The 6000-nt window shown below is 37.2% G+C and overlaps 1 protein-coding gene across 1 annotated transcript in view; it reads left to right on the top strand.

The window, feature by feature from the left end:
- The first annotated feature begins 1555 nt into the window (after window positions 1-1555).
- RASSF6 (Ras association domain family member 6) overlaps window positions 1556-6000 on the top strand; it is a 45589-nt gene continuing 41144 nt past the window's right edge. The window contains exon 1 of the mRNA XM_032260984.1: window positions 1556-1901. The gene's annotated coding sequence lies outside the window, so the exon portion shown is untranslated. The remainder of the gene's footprint in view (window positions 1902-6000) is intronic.

Below are 6000 nucleotides of genomic sequence, written 5' to 3'. Positions count from 1 at the left end.
ACAATGGAGATGGAGCATGGATTTGAGCAAGATATTCTGGAACCTAGTACTGTAACCACTCCAGGTCCTCCTAGTCATCTTTCAAAGGTAAGTCCATACCAGCAGCCACATACCAGAGAGTTATGGAGCCAGCATGACAAACTAATATTTGCAAGTAATACTAAGTCACACATGTCCTTAATTAAGATTATAAAATCTCTGATTGTGATCCAGTAAAAACCATAAGCTCAAAGAATGATAAATCTAATAGTTCCTGGTCTTTACACAACACAAGTAAAATAGATAAACTGCCTGATTTTTTTCATTTTTTTCGAGTCAAGATCTTGCTATGTCATCCAGGCTGGAGTGCAGTGATGCTATCTTGGCTCCCTGCAGCCTCAACCTCCCAGGCTTAAGTGATCCTCCCACGTCAGCCTTCCAAGTAGCTGGGACTGCAGGCACGCACTGCAATGCCATGATGCTGGCCTAATTTTTTTTTTTTTTTTTTGAGACAGGGGTTTGCCATGTTGCCCAGGCTGGTCTTGAACTCCTGGGCTAAAATGATCCACTGGCTTCAGTCTCCCAAAGTGCTGGGATTACAGGCATGAGTCACTGTCCCTGGCCTGCCTCACCTTTTGAACATATAGGATCCTACTAAAGCGCTATGCCAAACATGCAACATGAACATCTAGAGTGACAGGTTAGTCATTCTGTTTATCTGGAGTTTGAACAGGAAAGATACCAGAAATTAACTTTGCCTGCTGAACTTTTTGTAGAAATCACACTGAATTTCTTTTAAGGGCTCCCAGGTTTACATTTGTAAAATAATCTGTTATGTTTAAAAAATTATGAATAGCTGCTTTACATAGGAAACCAGTAAAATAAAATTGATTGTTAAAAAATGTGTGTGTGTGTGTGTGTGGAAATACTTCATATTTCCACAGCATCTGTCACTTAACAGTTTCAAAGCCTTTTTGGTGTCCTTTTGAAACTGGAGGTATTGGCAAAAACAAAGCCCCCAAATCCAATCCAGTAGAAAATGACTGAAGTATTATTTATTTCCACTGTTTTGTTTTATTACGTTCATTTTCAAACTTTGATGTCTACCAGTTTCTTCTGTAGAGCTTGTAAAAAATATAAATACCTGAAGTGTACCCATGACCTACTAACTCACAGTCTCACAGGTGGTGAGGCCGATGGGTACCTGTGTTTAGTAGAATCCATGGGTGGTCCTGGTGCACCCTGAAGTGTGAAACACTGCTCTGGGTGAAAAAGTGCTGGCAGGGAAATGTGTGAGCAAAAGAACAAGGAAAATAAAATTAACAAATCTCAAATTGAAAAAGAAAAATCTTAAGAAAGACGTGTGACTAATGGTGTTCCAGTCTTGGTTGGTGTCATTTCGCATAGACCAATTAGCTACAGTCTGGGTGGACTAGAGAATAGAGATCAGCGTCAGTCAAATCCCGTGGTTAAAGCGTTAACTAGAATGTCCATTCATTTCTCAAGAAGTGTGGCAGAGAGCAAAGGAGTGTACCTATCAGCTGTTCCTAAGAAAGAAAGTAAACACTCCCAACATGCACTGAGGCACAGGGAGTGGCTCAGGTTTCTTACACTTCCCTGCTGTGGAGAAAAGGAGAAGTAATTAACAGCTCCTTGGGCTCTAGGATTGCTGACCGCGTAGGGGGCACTGCAGGCGCCCAGCTGAGCCAAGCTCTGGGAGGAGACAGGCGCCGCCCCTCCGCCCGCGCGGGCCTAGGACCTCCCCTACAGGTGAGTGACTCGTTAATTCCCAGCACCAGCAGAGACAGGACACCGCTTTCCTTCAACCAGAGTTCCTGACCCAGCCGGCAACAAACCGCGGAGCAAGTTCAGCCCAACAACGATGGTGAAAAGACTCTTCCTGCTCACAGTGTAAATAACAGGTGAAAAATGGGGGTAGGGGAAAGAACTTTCTAATCCACTCCCTGGGGTCAGGTTGAGGGCAAGTTATTAGAAAGCAGAATCCATAGGCAGCAAAGTTGAGTGTATGTATGTGTCCCGCACATCACTTTTCCTTTTGATTTTCTCAGGATATGCTTTCCTAACCAAGGTAAGCTTGTAGGGTGCAGGGGGAGAGGGGAGAGACGAGTGGGAAAGGGTGCAGAGAAGGGCTTGGAAGTAAATGTGACCACAGAACCCCTCCTCCCTTTAGTCCAATGAGCCCTTTACCTGTAATTCTGCCTGGCGCTTACTCATAAAAAGATATTAGACTCCTGAATGACACCCCCCTCCCTTCCTCTGAGTATTCTTATGGTTAGAATATTGTGTTGAATCATCACACTGGAAAGATTTTAAATGAGAGTTCAGCTAAACTTTCATTTGTTTCTGCAAAGTGACAGAAAGCATCCCCGTCCCCAAAAAATCAACTACTGAATTTTCAATATAAGGTCTCACCAAACAATGAAAGAATTATCATAAATAATTAAATAGGAGTACATGAGGTAAGGATATGAATTCTGAAGCAGGAGGGTGATAGGTTCAAAGCTTGGCTTTGTCACTTATTAGTTTGCCCCTTTGCTAGTTTCTTGTCCTAAGCTTCAAACGTTTGTCTATACAAACATCATGGAAGGATCTGCCACATAGGGCTTTCTTTGGTGGGAACTGAACCCTTGGCAAGTGTCCTGTAAATGGTACCTCCTGTTAGCATTAAGAATAAGCTGCTCTGCCAAAGGAGCCGTTATCAGGGAGGGCTAGCTGAACTGGGGAGACCAGACAGTATGTACTAGGATGCTGGAATTGAACTGCTTCCCAGAGAGTGGGTCCAGGTTAGGCAAGCAGGTGCAGGTGGGCTAGGATCACCTCTCTGAGTGGCAACGAAATGACCTGGCTTCTTTCCATTTTACGGACAGAGTATGTGGTGGCAAATTCAGACATATTTGCTACTCAATTACATTTCTTTTGAAAAACTCACATTTATATTAATCTGTTATTTCTAAAAAGAAAATAGAATTTTAGAGTAAGAGAGTTACACAGAATCTCATATTGTGGGATTCATGCCATTTGAGTCTTATAAAGGAGACTGCTTTGGAATAACGTTCATCAGTTTAGACCGTATAATCCAATCCATGTCCTTATATTTCAGCAGGTATTGAATTGTACTGAAGTGATCTTTGATTTGATGGACAAGAAACATGAAAAAATGATACTTGTGTTTTGTCAGTCTCTACCTCTTAAGCTTGAATTATAGGAAAGTGACTTTATATTATAAAGTTTTACTTAAAGGGCACTTTTGTCAATGCTGTTAGATATTAATGTTGCTAATTTTCTTGAGGGCAACAACTTAGCATCTATGACTAGTTATTTCCATTGATGTTATTTTTATCTTGTTATTTTATTAAATAAAACAACCAAATCATTCGCAGTATACCCTAACTTAATATCATCAGTGTTTTAATGGATTCTTTTTTCAAATTACAGAGTTGAAATTCTCCAGTGTGCTTATAATTAGATATTGACTGGAGAATTGTGGACATAATTCTAAAGCCAACCTAGCTGAAGCTTGCTACCTTATTGTCCTCTGGGGTCTGATCATTTTTAGTACAGTTTAGCTAAAAACTTAGAAAAGAATCAAATTGATTTAGAATAAGTTAGAGTTCAATATTCAATAAACATTTTTCAAAGAGGAAATATACTTTTACGCTGAATTTACATGTTGTTATATATCAACTTTAAACAAGTTATTTGCCTTTATATTTATTAATAGACATATGTCTAAATGAAAAATAGTAGCCTCAATTGAGATATATTTACTTAACCATATTTGAAATTCATTTGAGATTAATCTATTTAACCACATAATTTGGTGTAAGTCTTCCTAGTTAAAATCTGTTTAGATAGATTTAGATAAAAACTTTATAAAGCTTTTCTACTATTTCTAATGTGCATAACATTTTATTATAAACTATTAAATGTTTTGGTCAATCAGAGAGAGAAAGAGAAAAGAGAGTGACAGAGAGAGACTCAGCAATGATAAAAAAATTAACTTTTCCAGTTATATTCATAATATAATATGTATGTAACATGTATTTTAAGCATGCAATTAAAGTTCTATACCTGACTCTTGTTTTAATTTTCTAAAATAAGAAGCATCCTATACTTTTAATTAAAATAGAAACCCAATGCTAACCATCCATTTGCTTATATAGATTCATTTATTACAATGTAGATGGGGAATTCACAGTTGCTAGTGATAGGCTTCATATAAAAGCTTAGATTTTTAAAATATTTAATATAGGCCATTTGAAACTACAACCTCTGAGAAAGGAATTCTGAATATTCTCCCTTTATGCTAAAGTTATTCTGTTGCAAAAATCAATTTATATCTTTAAAATGATCAGTTAGAGTGATTTACTCACTTTCACAACATAATCTCAACTACCAAACTTAACTAATACCACTGCTTCTAGGAGTTGTCCTATTTAAGTAACAAGGGTGTTATATTAATAGCATAGATGGTTAAAGGAAAAACTCATCATCTCCCAGAGACTAATAAAGAAGCTCAAGAGTAGAGAGTGTCAATTCTTTTGCAGCCAGTAGACAAACAGGAAAAATGAATCATGATATTTGTAAAGTCAACCTTAGAATTTATCCTGGGAAGCTCAGGTGAAGCAGAAAATCCTTGAGCTCCACCACACCAGTAATTCCAGAAGATGCTGCTGGCAGACTAAGCAGCAGTTCCCAGACCCCGTAGTAGCAAGATGCTTTAAGTGCCTTAATAGAAATTTGCTTCTCTTACTGTTTCTGCTTTCTTTAACAATCTGAGGGCACCTTGAGCAGAATAAAATGCACAGCATTGGGACCATGCAGATTTGCAACAGAATAGTAAAGGCTTGGCATTTCCAATTATATTCCACTTGAACTGAGGGCAGTGGTATGCTCACATAGAAGGGTGTTTGATCCATATCCTGTTTAGTGCTCTCTTAGATTCAAGGATTATAATACATTATTTCTATTTCAAAATCAACAATTGTGGACTGCAACCAATATCACTTAATTAAGTGATAGTTTGTATATGCCAACTTTTACTTTTACTGTCTCGGCAAATAAAGCACATTTTAAGAAAAAACATGAAGCCAAATGTTTCCAGAAACCATCACTCTGTTAACTCTTCCTTTTTTTAGAGAACTAGATACTGGAGGGAATTATAGATGCTTTGTCTCATTTTCTTGAAGTGATGTAATTGCATATGACTCTGCTCTTCTCTACTCCAAAGTTCCAGGTCATAACTTTGAGAAAACAGCTTTATTTTGGAGATGAGTACATAATTGTAACTTTCTAATGCTTTTTCAAGCTGAAACAATATTTTATTAAAAAGATTCTCCATGTGTACAGTCCTTAATATAGTCTTATCTCATAATTAAAAACGTGCTTGCTATTCTAGGGTGATACTTTCTGTTCTTTTTTAAGTAACTTTTATTGGGGATGTGGGTGAGAGAGATGTAACATATATTCCTTGTATATGACTTAGAAAGTACATACAAAATAAAAAATAATAATCCTCACTCATAATCTCTTAGCTTTTAATTTTATTAATATTATAATATACCTCTCTGTATGTTGGATGTATTCAATATTTTGTGTATGTTTTATCTATATGCCTGCATATATTCACCCACTTTAGAAGAAACAAAAATGAAATAGCAATAATTCTGTTCTAAAGGATCTAGTAGTCAAATTAACTAAAATAAAATACAGTTAGAGAGAGAAAGCAGTAAGTAATTAGAGAGCTACAGAAAATCTCCTGTGACAGTTGAGAAGCAAGAGAAATTGTCTTTGGCTAGGAAATACAGAGAAGTTAGCACCTGTATATATTATATATTACATATATTGTGTATTTGTAATATATATATATGTATATACACACAGACACACACAAAGCATCTATAATTCCATCCAGTATCTAGTCTCTAAAAAAAGAAAATGTACACCAGGCGCGGTGGCTCACGCCTGTAATCCCAGCACTCTGGGAGGCCGAGGCGGGTG

This window comes from Sapajus apella, unplaced genomic scaffold (assembly GCF_009761245.1).
Source record: "Sapajus apella isolate SASKATOON/1434 unplaced genomic scaffold, GSC_monkey_1.0 scaffold121, whole genome shotgun sequence".
Lineage (NCBI taxonomy): Eukaryota > Metazoa > Chordata > Mammalia > Primates > Cebidae > Sapajus > Sapajus apella.
The sequence above is the reverse complement of the archived record's forward strand: the minus strand, read 5'-3'. Positions and strand labels throughout refer to the sequence as shown.